This window comes from Canis lupus, chromosome 19 (genome assembly GCF_003254725.2).
Source record: "Canis lupus dingo isolate Sandy chromosome 19, ASM325472v2, whole genome shotgun sequence".
Classification (NCBI taxonomy): domain Eukaryota; kingdom Metazoa; phylum Chordata; class Mammalia; order Carnivora; family Canidae; genus Canis; species Canis lupus.
Genome location: NC_064261.1, coordinates 51,719,707 through 51,740,110, shown reverse-complemented (window position 1 = coordinate 51,740,110; position 20,404 = coordinate 51,719,707). Strand labels below are relative to the sequence as shown.

The following is a 20,404-nucleotide window of genomic DNA, read 5'->3' as shown; positions in this document are numbered from 1 at the left end:
TATATGAGAGAAGGATGTGAAATTCCTCTGAAGACCAATTTTAGGAAAACTATTCTAGAATATATGTGGGAACAATTAGCCTAAGCTTAGCATTTTCATTAATCTGTTTTCTGATAAATCTATATTCTTTGCCTGTACTTACATAGTAGGCAGTTGTTCCTACCACGTTTGCTGTCAAAAGCATGAAGCTCTGTGCTCTCATGTGTCCTTACCTGTACTTGCCACTCCTCTTTAAAGGCCTACTTCCAGTATTTCTCATCTTTCAACCTTACTGTGTCTGCTCCAGCCCATGGGTTAGTTCTACTCTGAAAAAAGCTTGGGGTTCTTTTGGGGACATAAGACTCTATCCTTCTTTGCTTAGCACTGAGTTGGGCACAGCAAGTTCTCGTCCTTGCTTGTAGAAGAGCTGAAAGTTTCTGAAGGTCTCACACAATTGCAGGCATTATCAGTAAAAATAAATTGGAAAAAAAAAACACAACTTTTTCATCTTCTCTACCAGTAGAATTCCCATTTCAATTGTTTGTATAGATTTTAGGTAAACCCTGTGGAAATCATGAGAACTCTCTTTTCAGCAACTGAAGGTCTACCCAACTAGAACTAGTGTATTCATGTGTTGTTCGACACATACGATGTCAAGCTTAAAAAAAGGCTACGATCACATCTTCCCGAGCTATCCTCGCTGTACAGAAGGGAAATGAACCCTGCCAGGCTTTCATCTTTTGCCCCTCCAGACCCACCCGCCATCCCCCTCCACCCTGTTCTATGTCCTGCAAAGCCAAGCTACAAAGACAACTCTCACAGTTCTTTTTTTCTGCAGGCATCCAATTGGGTTTAGCTAATAGCAGAAACTGGCAGGTTAGAAGATGGGAAGAAATTGAGACTAGGATACCTATTCCCTTGATTCACTCCCTGCCTGGCTGTTATCACACCTCTCAGCTCCTATCTAGTAGCTGATTCCACAGCTACCTTCTCCTGGGTTCTGATAGACATTCTCTCTCCTTGCCCTTGTCCTGTCAGCCTGCAGAATAGAATTAACTCTTCTCTGTTACTGCCTCTGGGGTCTGGTACTATCTCTTGCTGGTTTTCCTAAATCTAGCCATACCATTATGAACAGTGCTCTATTAATTCTCTCAAATCACACCAGTCTGAATATGCCCTTGAATATGCCATCTTCCTACCAGGTGTCTGCCAGGACCCTGACTGAGCCTTGAATCTAGTCTTAAAATACCAGGAATCACTTTGGACCAAAGCATCAAGGCTTATTGTTACAGCAGACTTATCATAGAAACAGCTATAGTGAATAAACAGTCCCCCTTTACTAGCAAATATTACTATTGCCTTATGGTAAAGCAACAGTTGAATATATGCTATAAACCATCTCAAGGTGAGAATGAAGACTATAGAAACAAAATGAGATTACACAGAAGCTAAATCTAGAAGGTTATAATCTCGTACAAATATCACAAGCCCACCAAAACCCAGCTTTATCTGTTCCCACTGTCATTGAAGAATATCATTAAGTAAGTAGAGAGATGGACAAATTCTTGAACTTCAATAAAAGAGCCGAGAAAACAGAACACATACTGTTATGGACATAGTACTAAAGCCCACTGAAGCTTTCATATATTTGGGTTGCACCCTCTTACTGCAATAGAGTACCTATAAATATAAATATCTGCACAGGGATGTAAGTTTTTTTAAATATAATAAATCCACTGTAAACTGGAATCCCATATTAATGCAATGGTGCTTTGCCCTGTAGTCTGCTCTTCCTAAGATCTTATATTTTTAGAACCAACACTAGTTTGTATGGGCAAGTAGGCTTCTCACTGAAGAAATGTTCTTGACCTGCCCCCTTTGGTTAGGTTTCTGGTTACTCACCTGCAATCCCAAACCTTCCTACTGGGATAATGTTTTTGGTAGCCTCATTTGCCCAAAATGCCCCGTACTTCACATTGCAAGATTACTCATACCCACCTTTCTTAATTTTCTTTCCTCCTCCTCTTCCATTCCCTGCTACCCTCACTCAAGGACAACTGAAAGAGGGTGGAAAAAAAAGTTCAGCTCAAAATGTACATTGAGATCTCATCCATATTCTGTACCAATTTCCAGACCATAAAACTCCTTACTGGCAGAGAAAGTGTTCTGTGATAATGCCTAAATAGTCCCTTTTACCTTGTACTTAAAATAAAGCACACCTTGAGTGCAGGTTTTAGAACAGTGGCATACAACGACAGAAGTCAAAAGAGGCCAAAAAAGGGAGTCTTCCCTTTAGCAGTTCCGTCTTGTTAGTGGACCCAAAGGCCCCCTTCACTGAAAGCACCTAAGTGAGAAGGCTTGCTTAAGGATGTGGTAAGTGTGGCATCTGTAAGATGAGGGAGTAAGGAAGCACTGATGACCCTATTTCATCCCTTCCAGTATGCCAGAAGGTGCAGCCCCCTGGAACTGACGCCCAGTCACACTACTGATGGCAAAGATGACAGACTTCTAGCCCAGAGTTGCGGTTCTGGGCTGTCGTATCCACCGTAGGTAATAACCACTCGCAGCAAGTACAGTGCCTGCCCTTCAGACTTATCACTCCTGGGTAGCCCAATCCCCACCCCCTCCCAGCCCCCACCATGACTGCCCAGTATTCAAGTTAATAAACTGCTTGAATAAATGCTTGAATCAGGTTGACTTTACCCATTCATTCAGTTTGCAAGGTCCACTTCCTTAACTCTGAGGCAGAGTGATTTGTACTTACCCTCTGCTGTCAGGGTTTGGGCAGCAGGTGGTTACCCTAGCTCATGGCTGTGTAGCCTCAAATTAGCAACTATACCCTATGACTCATCTTCAAAGAACTTTCCTGTCTGAAACTAGTTCATCTTCCCCACATGTCCTTGTGAGGTAAGTGCCCTGTGCTCATCTGCAGGTTATAAATGAGGAAATCGGAGATGAGAAGGTTACGGGCTGTGCCAAAGGTTATTAAGGGTGTCTGCTGGGGAATGAAGTCATAACGCAGTGATCCAGGCCTTTCCCCCATGCTTTGACCACCTTATTCTCTGGGCTTCTATGAAGGTATAAACAGAGTCTAGTAGATATGTGCTTTGACCACCTTATCATTCTCTGCGCTTCTATGAAGGTGTAGACAGAGTCTAGTAGATATGTGCATTTCAAAGGGGGGGGGGAATTATTATGATTTGGTCCTGCTAAATAAATACTTTGGATATCTTTCTGAGGAGAACTCATATTAGAAGTTATCTCACTCATATCTTTTCCAGCAAAGATATCTTATTAGATAGATTCAGTACTGTCTCCTAGAAAGAAAGCTTAGAAGATACATCTTCACTGCTCTTCCTGGGAAATGCATGAAGAGGTTCATCCTTGGACCCTCAGGGACACAAATCAGCACACAGGCCACTTCAGGTCACTGCCAGTCCAGGCCTGTGAAGTGTCCATAGCAGAATTACATCATGGCACGGTCTCCTTTACACACTTCACCAAGGCTGTTGACGCTTCGCAACACATTTCTGGTCTCTGATCAGCTCCCCGGAGCGCGCATACAGCAGTATTTCAACCTTCTCTATTACTAGCCTTCCTGACTTTGCCAAAGAAAACCAGGATTGGCTAGTTACCAGGGCAAAGCTTCAACCATCAAAACCATGTCCTTTTTCCCTTCTGGGTTCCTCTTCCTCCTCCCACCTTCTAGATGAGGACCTGCCCTGAGTTTCATGCCCTTACGTAATTACTATTTACCTTGCTATAGTATGTAATTACCATTACTCTTCTTAGGGACTACATTCACTCTCACACATTCAACTCCCATGCCTTGTCAATTCCTAAATCAGGCCCATCCCTGACCTGAGGAGGCTGGACTACCAACTATAATTTTCTGCCATTTTTATATAGCATGAGTTGGAGTAGATGACTATTTCTCTTAGAGAATGACTCCTCCCGACAGACATTAAAAGATTGCTGCAATAATTAAAACATAGTTGTGGGGATCCCTGGGTGGCTCAGCGGTTTGGCACCTGCCTTTGGCCCAGGGTGTGATCCTGGAGTCCTGGGTTCGAGTCCCATGTCGGGCTTCCTGGATGGAGCCTGCTTCTCCTGTGTCTGTGTCTCTGCCTGCCTCTCTCTCTCTCTCTCTTTCTCTCTCTCTCTGTCTCTTATGAATTAGTAAATAAAATCTTAAAAAAAAAACAAAAAACAAAACATAGTGGCACATGAGTAGACAAATGGAACAGAACAGAAAGTCCAGAAATAGACTCAAATACACATGGGAATTTGTTATATGGTAAAGGTGGCTCCTCAAACCAGTAAGATAAGATTTTACTCTAAGAAGTTGAATTGGGACAACTGGATAACCAGGGGGAAAAAAAAAGACTGGATACATAGCTTATGCCACACACATAAAACAAAGCCATAAAAGTTCCACAAGAGAAAATTCTGAACACAGAACAGCATTAGATAATCATAAGGAATTACCGGGGTCATAGTATTTAGAGGTTACATTCTAAAGAGTCCTTATGTGTTATTGATACATACTGACATACTTAAAAGAATATTCCTAGTTGATGAAGCTGGAGGATGGGTAGTTGGGGCTCATTATACTATTTTCTCTAATTTGTGTATGCTTAAAATTTCCCATAATAAAATTTTTTTTAATACCAAAAGAAAATATGAGTGACTTCCTTGGATCAGGGGAAGGCCTTTCCAATTATGATTCAAAACCCAGAAGGCATATAATTAAAATGATAAATTCAATTACATTAAGCAATAAGTTCTACATGACCAAAAAATACCCTAAGAAACAGAAAACCTGGAAAAAATATCTTCAACTTATGTCATAGACAAAATAATGAAAATCTCACTAATATGGAAAGAGCTACTAGAAATCAATAAGAAAAGTAACCTAACATAAAAATAAGCTAAGAAAACTAGTAGATATTTCATAGAAAAACAAACAAAATAGTCTTGAAACACCAGGGGAAAAAAATAAGCATCTTTTCAAATACAAGCAATGCAAACTAAAACTATACTTTATAACTTCAGATTTTGACTAGTCTGATAGGTAAAAATGTTTTCTAATGCTGCTTTTTAAGGAGACCATGGGAAATCAGTTGTTTTCATATACTGCTGGGAGAAAGGTGACTGCTTAGGAGCAATTTGGTAGCTATTAAAATATCAAGTGCATTTACCCTTAACCCAAAATCTCACTCCTTGGAATTTTTTCAATATACAGCCTGTACACATGAACAATGGCACACTGCGTGATGGTCATTGCAGCATTATAATAGCAAATGATTGGAAACAACCCATGTCCATCGGAAACTGTGTGTATATATGCACACAAACAAATAGAATATGCAATGAAATATAACACAGTCATTAAAAAAATGAGGAAGTTCCCTATATATAGCCACCATGAAAAAAAGCTCTCGGGTACAGATACATATATGAATGGAGAAAGATACAGAGCTACGGATATCATTTAATTTTTTGTGAAGAGAAAATAAAATAAAAATTACTCTATATATTTACTTATATATGCATAAATACACTCAGCAACAATACATAGGAAATGAACAGAAGTGATGACCTATGGGTGAAGGAACAGGGTAAAAAAAATCACATAAAAGGACAGAAGAAGGAGGAAGATTTCTCAGAATGTATCTCATTTTACTGATTTATTGGTTTTTGACCCACATAAATAAAAATTTATTAAAACATATTTTTAGAGAGGGAGGTGGGGGAGGGGCAGAGGGAGTGCAAGAGAGAGAGAATCTTAAGCAGCCTCCACGCCCAGCACAAAGGCGAACTCAGGGCTCTATGTCACAACCCTGAGATCAGGACCAAATAGTAGATAATTACAAAATAGCATTTTTTATTTGGCTTTGAAGTGAATCGTGTGGTGGTAGGCAACGCAGTCATAGTGGTCTGCAAGACGAGCAGAGAACATAGATAAGGAAGAGAAGCCGAAGAGAAGCATTCTATCCATTTGAGTATCTTGTGATTGTTGACTATAAGCAAGATATCTTTTGCACTACAGGCCAATAGCGGCTAATGTTTTCATCTCCAAAGTCCATTTCTATTTTGCCTCGACCCTAGACCCCAGATTCCACATTTAGAAGGAGTTATCTAAACTGTATGCAGAAGATAGTTATCCATTTTTAAGATTAAAAAAGTACAATTGCCATGAAAAGTGTCTGCCCCACACAAGATAAATTACATTAACATGCTATACAATTTTGACAAATGTCAAAAAGAGTTTTTATACACTCATTAGCCCATGTTGTTTTGCTGCCCCTAAATGAACAATTTCTGTTAGGCTCTCTGAATCATTAGAAGGAGCTCATCTCCTGTGACTCCATTAGAGATTCTACAATTCTAGATTTTAGGCTTTCAAGTTGAAAAGAGGCAACGACCTGGGAAGCCCTCGCATCAAGGCTTCATGGTAAGAGGGGCCTAGGACTCACTCCTGTAGGAAAGGAAGCGATGGCTCCTTGTGCCCTTCTAGCGAGGGGGAATTTCCTGCTATTTGGCTGAGTGACCAGCTATCTATTTGCCATCCCTGGGCTATTTCTCAGGATTTCGGTTTCTTTACATGTAATCAAGCACCAAAAGTTAGTGCCAACATTGGGCAAGGCACTTCACATCCTGGTGCCTCAGTTTCCTCCTTGTAAAAAGGAGAGAACAATAATGACCTCAAGCGAGTAAATTAATACATCTCAAGAATGTAGAAGAATTCTGGAAAATAGTCTGAACTCAGTAAATATTAGCTACTCACATGTGGCATCTTAGAGATATCTTTAAAACTCGCTCTTCCAAGCCAGGCTTCCAGGGCTACCTCCTGAGAAGTTCCAGAACACATCCTCTGTCACCGTTTTCCTTAGACTAATTAGCTATGGTACAAATGGAAATTACTCTCATAACTTCAACTTCACCAGTGTTGAATGATTTACATAATCCTGTAGCTAGGAGGTCCCACAACTGCATTCCTTTCTTTGGCAAATGTGTACACTTTCCTCCTAAGGTGGTATTTGCTCACGTCTTGTCTGAGAAATGACTCCAGGCTAGGGTTAGGTGGAGAAGGCCAACGCTTTCCCCACCCTCTGTGCAAGGGCCTAAAACCATGCAGACCATCTAGAACATTACAAAAATGGTCCCCCAAATCATCTGGTCTTAGGAAAGAAAATGGAATCAAACTCTGTGTCCCTGATGGGCAAAGAGAGGATGGATGTTTTCCTGGTTAAAAGTTTCAAAAACATGCCTCTGCCACACTTGAAATTTTCACACATGATTTCTTTCCTTATACTTTATTCATTTAAAATGCACAGCAATTTAATAAAATAATCCAATTTATAGACTCTAAATGAGCTAACTACTTTTATTCAGTTATTCAATCAATATTTATGGAGCACCTACCATGTGCCAGGCACCACTTGGTTCACAGCCATAGCTTCGGTCCCTAAAACAAAGCTCCTGCTCTCAGTTGTAGGACTTTCCAGTGACTTGCTGATGCTTTTCTCCATGTGTCCTGATGCAGGATAACTTCCTTTCCTAAGCTAACATTTACTGGACGCTTATGGGTGTCAGGTACCTAACATCATTAGCTCATGTAATTCTTACAACAGCCCTATGAGGTGGGTACTGTTATCAGCCCCACTTTACAGACAAGGAATGTAAAGTTTAATAAGAGGATAAGTAACTTGCCCAAGACTACAAAGTTAGCAAATCATGGATAGAATATAAATTAGGTTCCAATTTCAAACTTCTCCATTTTAATCCCTACACGATGGTGCCTTCAAAACTTCTTAAACAAAGCTTGCTATGATGGATTTCTAAAATGGTCTCTTCTGCGTTTTCCTTGTTTGGTTTGCTAAGTTTTTTTTTTTTTTCTTTTTTTGCTTCTTCTGTACAATGCCTTTCTAACATCTAGAAAATGATCATTTAAAAGCAACTGTATCAAGTCATAGGACCATGGCAGAGGAGGCTAAGAAATAACAGCCAGTTGTACATAAATATTTAAATATATGCACTCCACTCCACTTAGTGCATTATTCAGATTCTGGGCTTACACGAAAAGGTTTCCAGAACTTACCAGCTGCTTCCTTTTGTGATCTCAATGATTCCCGCCCAGACAAGACTCAAAGGACCCATTTTCCAAATCAGCTTCCTCGTATTGACACCTGGTCATTGATGTCATTCTCTTCTCCTGCCAATCCTAAACTGACGAGGGAGGAGAATTTGAATTGTCTCTCCCTAATTGCTTCCTTTCCTTTTCCCCAAACCTTGCTTTTTTTTTTTTTTTCTTCCCGTAGAACTCCCTAAACCAAAAGCATAGTCTGGTGAAGTGAGTGTGATTAAGCAAATTAAGAACTGGCTCAGGGAGTCACTGTAATTGCTCTAATCAGGGTACTTTCCCTGGCCCTGTTTGAGGGAAGCCTGGCCAGCCTAGAACATCCACTCCTTGTCAGTCGGTGGTGTGTCAGCAGATGGCAATCACTGCTTCTATTTTTCCAGGTTAATGTGAGATTAAGTATCGGGCTTTGAACCCTAATTATTCTCCCCAATGATTTCTTTTAATTGGTCTACCAAAAAATCCCTGAATGCTCCCAAAGCCCATGCATCACACTCTTTGATGGGAAGAAGAATGTGTGTGCAAAGGGTGGGGAAGGGGGGGGGGCAGTTCCTATCTCCCTCTCTCACCAAATTCAAGCTCCTTGAAGGCAGGAGTCATCTTTCGTCTCCAGCAATGGCTCGGCATGGAGCAGGTGTCCAAATGTTTGCTGAATATTACGGAATGCAGAAATGAGATGTGAAAGCCACATTTTCTCTCAAGGAGCATTTTATGAGACGATGAATTTAATAAGAGAAAAACACTGCATAAGGTATGCACGTATTATAGGCTACACTGAAGCGAGAATGTAGAAAAGACTGGGCCGGGGCTCAGTACATACTTTACAGCAAACATCATCTGATTTCTCACCATTAACTCAAAATAGCTACAGGTTTAAGGCTATATGAGAAAGAGGCGGACATACAGAAGTACCAGACTGACACCAAATCAGGAGCTTCCTTCAGGAAAAAGGCAACGGCAGGAATAATCAACATTCTCACAAGCTTGATTTGGCTATGAAATGCTTCGGAGAAAATCCAGAACCTCAGAAATCTGATAGCTACATAAGGGCTACAAGACGGTTGTATATTTAAATCTTGCCACCCCGCTTAGGCTGTTGCTTGACTTTCTGTAGTTTTTGGCAACGGCAGCTCACAAAGCAGAGTTGAGAGAGCTGTCACAAGAATTCCTTTGGGTCTGGGTTCACTGGGCCCTGCAGACAAATCTAAGAAAATCTGGCAACGTTCTGCTGCAGCACGGCCACCCAATGTCGTCCTCATTTACTCGGCTTCCTTTCGCGTGGGTCATTACATCGAGCACTGGATTAGAAGATGTTATGTTTTGACACCATCAACCCATATTGATTTTAGGAGTGTTTTCTTAGCTGAGAAAGTATTAGACTTTTAAAATGGAAAATGTGTGTATACACACACACACACACACACACACACACCTCTTTTATTCATTTAAGAAGCATTCTTGAACACCTACTGTGCACCACACACAGGACCAGAAACAAAAGGTTAAGACATGGTCCATGCCCTAAAGCATTTTGGATACCGTGATGGAAGCAGCCCATGTACAAACAGCAAATGTGGGCCTGTTGCTATGGAAACAATGGATTACGGCGTGTTACTAATTCCTCCACCCTTACTTTAAAAAAGAAAAAAATGATTTGAAAGAGAGAGTGAGCATGTCTGAGTGGGGGAGAGGGGGGTGCAGAGGGCGAGGAAGAAACTCAAGCAGACGCCCCACTGAGTGTAGAGCCCAACCCAGGGCTCCATCTCACAATCCTGAGCTCACAACCTGGGCTGAAATCAAGAGTAGGGCCCTCAACCTACTGCGCCACCCGGGGGCCCCCACCTTTACTTTTCTAAAATGCTAGTGATTCCTGTAGCTTTGCCGTAGGTAGAGAAACATACTAATTGCACTGAGACCACGCAGGGAAGACCCCAGAAATAAGCAAATCTCCAACGAACAGATCTACACACATTTACTTTGGCCAAGTAGAGGAAATGCCTCAGGAAACACTTTTTTTTCTCAAAAAAAAAGAGAAAAAGAAAAAAAAAAACCCCAGCAGGTTGGCTGAGACTTTCCACAGATCTCCCCAGAATAAGTGGATGGGCGCAGATGAGCGCGCGGGCTCGTAGCACTGAGCGGGAATCGTGTTGAGGCTCTGTCTCCAGATCCAAAACTAGGAACTGGGCAGCCTGGTGCTTTGGGGATTTCCAACAAATTCATAGCTCCCACGTCCCCATTCTTGGTTCAGCGATTTCACCTGCCAGCAAGTTCGGTTCTCCCAGAAGCATACAGTCCACTAGATAAGTCAAGCTTGGAGGGGGAAAATCACATGTTTTACTGATCACCAGCTTACCCCAAATTAAATCCCCAGTATAGTAAGACGACGTGCCTGGCCTGCCCCTGCCCCCCTGAGGGTTTATCACAGCACGCTCACCTTACCTTCCTGAAGGCATTCCACTTATCCAAGAAAGAAAGAAAAAAAAAAAAAAAAGGTATCTTTCCCTATGACTCCGATAATCTTGACTTACATGAAGAAGTATCTGCCACCCACTCACCGAGACATGATGAGCACTCACTCTCACAATGAACATAACACAACAATTTATTTTCTGGGAATATATTAGACTAGGAAAAAGTTGGATGCGACATCCTGTGAGCTGCTAAGACACAGCACGTGAAGCCTGCCAAGGGCTCTTTGGCTATTTGGGACAGATGCAGCCTCCTTGGCGGATCCCAGTGTTCTGATAGCCCAGGTGGCAATCCTCACTCACTGGAACTTTCTCTCTATGCACTGTGAGCATCTGGAGCTTTCAAAGGCTGTGCTGACCAAGGACTAACGGCCAGACTCATTACAACTGGTCCCAGAAATGCCTGGGGGGAGCTCCCTGGGTCCCAGGACCGAGTCCCACATCAGCCTCCCTGCATGGAGCCTGCTTCTCCCTCTGCCTGTGTCTCTCTGCTTCTCTCTCTCTCTCTCTCTGTCTCTCATGAATAAATAAATTTAAAAATCTTTAAAAAAAAAATTGGTCCCAGAAGAGACTTCTGCCTTGAGTCAATCTTCAAGAGAGCATCCCACATGGAGAACATATTGACCTGCTGCTAAGGCCTTCCATATCCAAGCTAAATCCTTAGACTTTCCATCTTGTCTTGGGACAATGCCAGAATCCCAGTGTCCTTCTGATAATTAAGTGACCTCTCCTGCCCACACACCAAAAATGGCTAGTTCTTGGAAAATATCGGAGATCAAAATTCCTTTAAGCAAATCCACGTGAACTACCTAATATGTGATAACTGCTGTAAAGCTGTATCGACGTCAAATTTTAAATTTAAGAAAGTTCTTTGACCCAAAGAACTGGCCGGAAGGGCCATCATGCATGAAAGGACTGCAGTGAGCACAGGGCCGAGTTGGATCAATAATTAAAACAAGTGCTATAGGAATGCCACATACGCACTATTATGTAGAAACAAAATGTGAAAGATGAGTCTTTGATTAGATAAAGTGCATTCACATATAATTCTTTTTTTTGATTCTGACAACTGCATGGTGAGATAAGCAAGGGAGATGTTACTTTACTAATCCCATTTTACAGATGTGGAAACTGGGACCCAAAGAGGCTTAGCCAAGGGCATCTTGCAAATAAGTTGGAAAATTCCAGGGAGTGGTCCTAGCACGGTCTCCCTGTTGTGTAATTTTGTTGCCACACCATGCCGCCTCCTTGCCAAGTACCAGGGGAGGGAGAAGAGGGAGCGTGGAGGATGTGAAGGGTGAGCTATAGGGGTTACAGGTAGGCAACCAGAAGGATGATGGGTCTTTACGGGGAAAGGAAGAGAGAGAGATGGGCAAAGAGCAGGACCACAGCCTTGAAGGCAGAGCCTGGGGAGAGAATGATTTACTGAAATGGAATGTATACTAGAAGCAGTGGGGAATAGGGTTTGAGAGGAAATTAAATAATCATGGAACTTTCAGAAGGTCGGTATCAGCAGCCGAGTTTTGGCCTTTCAGACAATGGGGCTATTTTTTAAAGGAGACGGACATGATAAATACAGAGGTAAGAGAGCTGATATGGTATTTGTACAGTAGAGGGTTAGAGGGGTAGAAGGTGGGAGGCAAAGAATCTGGGTTTCTGGAATCCAGGAGAGGGAGGATAGCAAAGGGCCGGCACAGTTCTGAAATGTGGGGATGGCTGTGCTTTACAGAATTCATCACCCACATTCGTTTGCACATCATTGACCAACAGCAAAGCTAAAAATACTCTGGTCATAAGGAGCAAGGCATGTAAAAGAGGAGAATGATTGGTGCTTTCAATTTTATAATGGATTAAGCCATTTTAGGTTGGTTAACTCAAAATTTGTAAAATTCGCTGTCTTCAGGATTGACGGAGGTAAAATTACCCGCATTTCTAGGCCTTATATTAGCGCAACTTTCTGCATTCTGTTGATCAAGTGAGCTGGAGGCGGCCCGCAGGCCTGTTGCAGTTCCAACACACGAAGGGGATTTGAGGAGGGTAGGGGCAACTCTGGGCCCCTCACCCACACTTAAATGAGAATAGGTCAGATTGTGTAAAATTGCTTTTATTATGATAGATCACAACATTTCATGTGGGTAAAGGGTTCCATAGTTTAAAACATCTGAAAAGCCCCTGATCTAGTTAAATCTCAGCCCAAACAGAGGAAGAAGCAGAGACAGGCCCCTGCAGTGCCTTTTCCAAGGTCACAGGGCAAGGAAGACCAACTGATGGGGCATTTTTTTTTTTTTGATGGGGCATTTTTGCACAGCAATGGAAACAATCAATCAAATGAAAAGGCAACCTACCCACGGAATGGGAGAAAACATTTGCAAACCAATGTCTGCTAAGACACTAATATCCAAAATATATAAGCAACTCATAACAACTCAATAGCAAAACACCAAATACTCCAATTAAAAAATTGCATCATTGGGGGAATACCAATCAAAACTGTAATGAGGTATCACCTCACCCCTGTAAGAATAGGTTTCCTCAGAAAGCAAGAGATAACCATCATAGGATCGGATGTGGAGAAAAGGGAACCCCGTTCACTGTTGGTGGAATGTAAATTGGCTCAGCCACTACAGAACAGTATGGAGGTTCCTCAAAAATTAAAAATAGAACTCCCATATGACCCAGTAATCCTACTTCTGGGAATATATTCAAAAGAAATGAAATCATTATCTTGAGGAGATATTTGCACTCCCACATTTATTGCAGCATTATTCACCACAGCCAAGATACAGAAACAACCAAAGTGCCCATCAATGGATGAATGAATTTTAAAAATGTGGTTTCCTGGAATATTTTTTCACCCGTATTATTGCATGTTATTATTGCATGTTATTCAGCCATAAAAATAGAAATCCTGCTATTTGTGACGTGAATCCAAGTGGGGGTACTATGCTAAGTGAAATAAGCCAGAAACGGACAAGTCCTGTATGCGACCACTTAGATATGGAACCTAAAAAAGTCAAAATAATAGAATCAGAGAGTAGAACGGTGGTTGCCAGGGGTTGGGTCAAGTAGAGGAAATGGGGAGATGCTGGCCCAAGGGCACAGTCTTCCACTTATAAGATTAATAACTTCTGGCACCGTAATGTAGAGCCTGGTGACCAGAGTTGATAATACTGAACTGCATATGTAAAATTTGCGAAGAGTAAATTTTGAGTGTTTTTCACTAAATAAATAAATAAATAAATAAATAAATAAATAAAAATAACAACCATGTGAGGTCACAATGGAGATGTTAACGGACAGGATGGTGGTCATCACCGCGCAACGGATAGATACATTCGCCAAACATCACACCCACGTTGGGCACCTGAACACGAGTCTGTCAATTTCATACACAATTTGTCAATTTGACCTCAGTAGGGCTGAGGGCGTGGGGGGAGAACTGGGGCAACTGAAACCTCAGAAAACAAAATTCATTTCATGGCCTTTGACATCCAGGCTTCGCCCAGGCCCTCTACGGAGCCTGTGGTGGATCCAGTCCCCGATGCCCCCATGCGGGCACCCACGCGGGCAAAGGCGGCGATGGGGACACATGGGGACACACTGGGCCAGAGTGCTGGGAGGTGCACGCCAGGACCCTGCTGGGGGTCCTCCCACCCACAAATGAAAATTAAGGCGCTTCTAATAAGGATCCAGTTGACACTTCCGGTCTGACTCATTCATATTTCAATATGCACTTATTTCTCCTTTCCCTTTCTTTTAGTTGCCTTTGGAAGACTATCTAAAGCCACCCCCCACCCCCACCACCCAAAAAATCCACCTTAAGAAAAGAGATGTGTGTGCCCTAAGGAGATAAAGAAGTACTGCGCGTTTGGAATTTCCACTGTTACAGAAGAATTATGACCCAGGAGCAGAGAATCGTTAAATCCGCTGGTTTCACTTGTACAACAGCACATAACATCGTACCCGCCACGGCACCGGCCGCTGAATCAGGGAGTTTAGAGGGAGAAGGCCCAGCAGAGCCCCTAGTAAATCTGTCTTTTTGTATTCTAATCATAAAAAGTATTCCCCTCACTTTCTCACACAGGGCCTGGCGTCGCCTTCACTGTGTTTATCAAGACAGACAAAGTGTCTTCACCGAAGCTTGAGCATTTCTCTTCTTTGACAGCAAACGCTGATTAAATCTTCCCAGAGAAGGCGTAGGCAGACCAGAATCCACCTTCTCGCCAGGCACAGAGGGACAGACTTTACAATTCTGGTATGTCCTCTCCTTATTCTCAAGAAAAACACACAAAAGGGATAGAATTTGGGGCGCCTGGGTGGCTCAGCCGGTTAAGCATCCGACTCTTGATTTCGACTCAGGTCTTTTTTTTTTTTTTTTCAAATCTTTTATTTTATTTTATTTTTATTTATTTATGATAGTCACACACACACAGAGAGAGAGAGAGAGAGAGAGAGGCAGAGACACAGGCAGAGGGAGAAGCAGGCTCCATGCACTGGGAGCCCGACGTGGGATTTGATCCCAGGTCTCCAGGATCACGCCCTGGGCCAAAGGCAGGCGCCAAACCACTGCGCCACCCAGGGATCCCTTGACTCAGGTCTTGATCTCAGGAGCGAGAGTTCAAGCCCTGCATTGGGCTCCATGCTGGTGGAGCGCTGCCTACTTTAGAGAAAAATAAATAAATAAATAAAGTGATAGGATTTTGTGCAAAATGTCTACTGAAGACATAGCTGTCTCCATTTTAACTTAGGGTTCAACTATTTCTTACCAGTTTTGTGAATTAACTGACCTAACTACCTAAAAAACCCTAAAGTAACTACACTATTGACCGTAAATTTAGGAAAACTGGAGTGAACGCAGACGGTATACAAACCAACAGGGCTAGTCTGAGCTGCCCTCACAGGCCCGCTTCAGGGTGGAGGATCCCCGGGGGGGGGGCCGTGGCTTTGCTTGCCCTGACATCAGTGGCTAGAGACATTTCCAAAGGGGCCTGTAAGTCTTGAAGTAACAACAGCCCTCTGCGCGCTGATGAACTCCCCCATATTGAGAATGCCCACTTTAAAGAAAATAACAAATCAGAATGACCTTTCCAGGGCTCCACAACACTGCAAGCAGAAACACATCCCAGTTGGAAATCTGGGGGAGAAAACGATGCGTGTGGCATACATACATGCTGCTCTGGGCAATAGAGCCCGGTTGGTGTGGTTTTGTTTTTTTTTAATCACTACTGTCAGAAATGTAAAATCTCCTTAAAATACGGGATGCAGCTCTCTGTGCTTCATGAGCAAAGCAACGTGGAAGCTCCAGGTCTTACGCTGCAACACGGTTACCAGCACTGTGGGCTCGCCAACAGGCCCTGAGGTGGCTGGACTTGTAAAATACCTCCCGGTGCCTCTGAAGGTCATCTGCGTAACTGCAGAGCTTTCCAGTCCCCATTGAAGACCTATAATTGTGCCAGGATAAGGTGATAGGCTCTCTAAAACCCGGTCTGGTGACTGGATGCACAAACCTCCCTTCCATATTCCTGAACAATGGCACTTCAGGGGCACCCGGGGGGGCTCAGGGCGTGACCCCAGGGTCCTGGGATCGAGTCCCGCATCGGGCTCCCCGCAGGGAGCCTGCTTCTCCCTCTGCCCCTCTCTGTCTCTCATGAATAAATAAATAAAATCTAAAAACAAAACAAAACACAACAGCACTCGAGCATCGAGCATCGTTGTGGGAAGGGGAAGCGGGTCCCCTGCATGCGCTTCTCTGTCTTACCATGCCGCCAGTCAGTGATTCTGGAATCGCTGAGCACAGCCAGATGCCCTTTCCTGGCCTCCCAACTTGGGTATTTACAAATCGGCTAATTGGGAAACCCCAATCTCCCGACCAGTGTATGGCCAGACAAGAACGAAAACGGATAGATGTACGCTTTTATTCTAGAGCTGGATAGGAAAAGTAATTTCCGTCCCACTGAGCTCCAAAGGGCTCCTTTCATCCCGTCGGGGAAGGTGTGAAGCGCGCCTGGTGCAGACGGGCCTGGCCTCTGACAGGTTTATTGACCAGACCTTTCGGCCAGAGGAAGTGCGGGGAGGTACCTTTTGTTGAGAAAGAAGAATGTGCACCACCGACGGGCTTCCAGGACCTCATAAAAGAGTCATCTGGCTTAGAAGATCTTGTCTGCACCGTAGTAGTATCAGGAGGGAAGCCTTAAAGGCATCTCTCAAGTTAAAAGGAAAACAACATTTCAGAAGCAAGGGGAGTTGGCCTCCCGCGTGAAGCGAGGGGAGATGCAGGGTCTCTAACTTTGACAGACTCCGCTCCATGGAGAGGGGTTTGTGCCTGCACGGCTTCTGCACTTCCGCTGTTTGTCGTGGGCTGAAGAACGGGGCAATGTTTAGGGAGCAATGTTCGGTCTCATCTGAGCAGGGCAGGAGAGGGTAAAATGACAGGAAACGGAGTTAATTTTGCACGGACCTCTGGCTGACGGCGCTGGCAAGCTGCTGTCTTTATGCTGCTCTACAATTTCAGTAAAGCTCCGACATTACCACGTGGCAATAAAGGGAGGAGCGCGAGCCCCTGTCGACGTGCTGCATCCTACGTTAAGAGGCTGTGCCGGAAGCCTCATCGCTTCCATTTAAATCCCTAGCCCCCCAGAAGAGCACCAGTCATTCTCAAGGTGTAGTTGGTTCTGGATTTAACTGGAGTCTGGAAACCCTTGTTCAGATCTGGAGCTTAGGCTTCTTTTTTATTTTATTTTATTTTATTTTATTTTATTTTATTTTATTTTATTTTTAAGATTTTATCTGAGAGAGAGAAAGAGCACATGCGTGCACGTGCACACAAGCAGGGGGAGCTGCAGAGGGAGAGGCAGTCTCCCCTCTGACCCTGGGATCGTGACCTGGGCTGAAGGCAGACGCCCAACCAACTGAGCCCCCCAACACCACCGCCTGAGCTTAGGTTCTGGTCACCACTGGTAGAAACTGGTTAACTTGAGCAAGTTGCTGGACTTCTTAGAGTCTCAGTTTCCTCATGTGTACATCACGACAGCATCATCTAAATTTCACAGCTGCAGTGAGAAGGAAACGCCGAGAATTAAGGGAATGTTCCACAATGCCTGGCCTGTAGTAGGTGCTCAGAGGAAGGAGAGCGCGCCAGGCGGGGTCAGGAGTTGACACCGTGGGAGCTTTCTCCCAGCCGCGGTGCACACTGAGCTGAACCTCTCTATGCGTGTCCTCTAAACAGGCTCCGTGTTCCACCTGCTGGAGGCTCTCATTGCAGGGAAGGCACAACGAAGGGCCCGATGAGTGAGAGTCGGCGGGAGCATTGGTCACCTGTCCCAGCCCCTCACGGGTCCTGCGGCAAGGCTTCCTGCTACTGACGACTCCCAAAACGTCCACCCTCTAAGCCAAGAAGCAGGGCATGAGCTGATCCATTGCCCTTGGTCATTCACATCCATTTACCGTATAAAAAGCAACATGACAAAAAAAAAAAAAAAAAGAAAGAGAGAGAGAGAGAGAGATGGGAAGAGGAGTAAGAGAAAGGAGGAAATGGCCAGATGGAAGAACAGTTAAGGTACTTGATTACAACAAACATCTCTTTCCTGCCAGGACACCAAACACAGGAGCCCAGCCAGCTCTGCAAGTTGCTACCTTAGCCAGTTGGCTGCATGTTTGATGGAAACCGAGGTCCAACAACAGACAAACAAAATCTCTCTCCCACCAAATGGGGAGTGGCCAGAAATGTGTGTGATGAAAATCGCTGTCGTGGGGCCCCAGGTTTATTCTCTCCACGTGGCCTGGAATGCATTTACGCAGCTCCCGTGCTTGGGGGCTGGGTCCCTCACTACCAATGCTGCCAATTCCACCTGCGATCTAAAAATCAGGCCGTGCTTTTGCTTCCTCGTCTCTCCACACGTAATCACTGAGACACCATTTCTCATGCTTCCAGAAAAATGCAAACACGGCTCAACGGATCCACTTCCAATCTTCCCGTACAATTCAACTGAGGATGGAAGCAGCGAAGACACCTCAAAGAGGAGATGGCTGGACGTCGGAAGGCGTGGGGGTAATGGCTGTGTGTACAGAGGAAAGTCTCTTTGTAGTAGAGGTACTGTTGGCTTAAAGCACAGGCGCTACCCTAGTTGTAAAGTCTGTCACATATGCATCCTATATGACTGCATGTGACCTCCTTTAGGGTCATAGTATTCCTGCCCTCTGTAGAAGCCATGGGGTGGCCGTCATGCTACGATGTAGATAACTATCAGACATGTCCTGCCAATCATCTCTGGTCATCTAATGAGCCCGAATGTCCCTCCAAAGCCAAAAATCGACATAGTTTGGAAGACTGTAAGTCAAACAGTTAAGGTAAGGGCAAAAAAAATCAGTAGTTAATATGACCCGGTGCAAGCCACAGGTCTGGGAGTCAGGAGGTTATGGCAGGCAGAGGGACCTAGGCGCAGCAGGGGCTGGAATTGAAGCATCGGTCACTTGCCAATGGAGGCTTTATTCCTTTCTTTGAACGCTTTTCCATTCTTTGTAAAACTAATCATCAACTCCTTGAAGGATCCTCGAAGTAAAGACCTGAAGTCCCCTTCAATTCGCTGGTCCTTACTGGGGTTAATGGAGGAGGGATGAGAGGGGCAGGAGACGCATCCTGGACCAGTCGGTTGCACCGCTGAACTCAAGACACTCAAGACCCTCACGTGCTGGGACCCCTGGGGGGCTCAGCAGTTGAGTATCTGCCGTTGGCTCATGGGGTCGTGAGATCGAGTCCCGCATCGGGCTCCCCGCAGGGAGCCTGCTTCTCCCTCTGCCTGTGTCTCTGCCTCTCTCTCTGGGTCTCTCAGGAATAAATAAAAATCTTAAAAAAAAAAAAAATACCCTGTGTGCTGCATTAACTCAGACTAGAAACTGCTTCCCGGAGAAGAGCTCTGCCCTTTATGAATCCACACGTGGTCCGGGAGCTTTTGCGGCGCACGATGACTGGTCAGAGGGAGTACCTTGCTGCTGACCCCTTAGTATCAGGAGCCATATGGAAAATGAGGCAGAAATGAGCAAAAGGGGAAAGAGTAGAGAAACTGAGCCCACCGCAGGGAGCTGGGGTGCAGACCTGCGATTCAGAGTGGAGAGGGGCGATCCCAGGGCTGTGGGCTCTCACACAGATCATTGGGTTTTATTGTAGATCTGGGAAAGAAACCAACAGAGCAAATTTCAGTGGAGGGAATTTCCTTCTTAAACCAGCACAGCCACTACTTCACCACCAATGGCTCTAATGTTCACATACTGCTCAATAGTGGAGAACAGCTCCGAAAAAAAAATTTTTGTTTTCAAAGCCTTTGCCTGCAATTCCTCTGTTACTGCAAACATGTGGCCTTTCTTGAGTCTCATTTCCCATCCCCTGGCCTCCATCCCCACCACCACGCACAACAACAGGCTTGAGGATACAGACTCTCCGGGAAGAAAAGAAAAAAAAAATCCAAGTTGGGGGAGAAGGAGGGGCAGCGGCGGGGGGTGGGGGGGGGAAGCCTTCACATAAGAAATGAGAAAAACAGGATTCCTATCCTTGAGTTATAAAAACTGAAAGGTACGGGGAATTTTATGGACCCAGAAAGTGATGAAATGAAGAGAAAGACATCAAGTCTACCCAAAAGGTGATAAAATATTTTATTTGTTTTTTGGTTGTGAAAAAGAAAATAAATCATTAGGATGACTGTCAGAATGCCTCCAGGAGAAGGGCATTGAATAGGACTTGCCTATAAATGGTGTAGAGACTAATAAAGGAGTTGGGTTTTGTTTCCTTAGCATTGGTCTGGCGGAGCTTTCTGTTGCAACC

The 20,404-nt window shown here is 44.2% G+C and overlaps 1 protein-coding gene across 17 annotated transcripts in view; it reads right to left on the bottom strand.

Moving 5' to 3' along the window:
- The window catches only part of LYPD6B (LY6/PLAUR domain containing 6B), a 249,435-nt gene that overhangs the window by 105,351 nt on the left and 123,680 nt on the right, over positions 1 to 20,404 (bottom strand). For 3 of the 17 annotated variants that reach the window (XM_049097245.1, XM_049097242.1, XM_035702333.2), the window contains one exon: positions 1,978 to 2,036. The exons of the other annotated variants lie outside the window; for them this stretch is intronic. The gene's annotated coding sequence lies outside the window, so the exon portion shown is untranslated. The remainder of the gene's footprint in view (positions 1 to 1,977; positions 2,037 to 20,404) is intronic. 17 annotated transcript variants of the gene reach the window in all.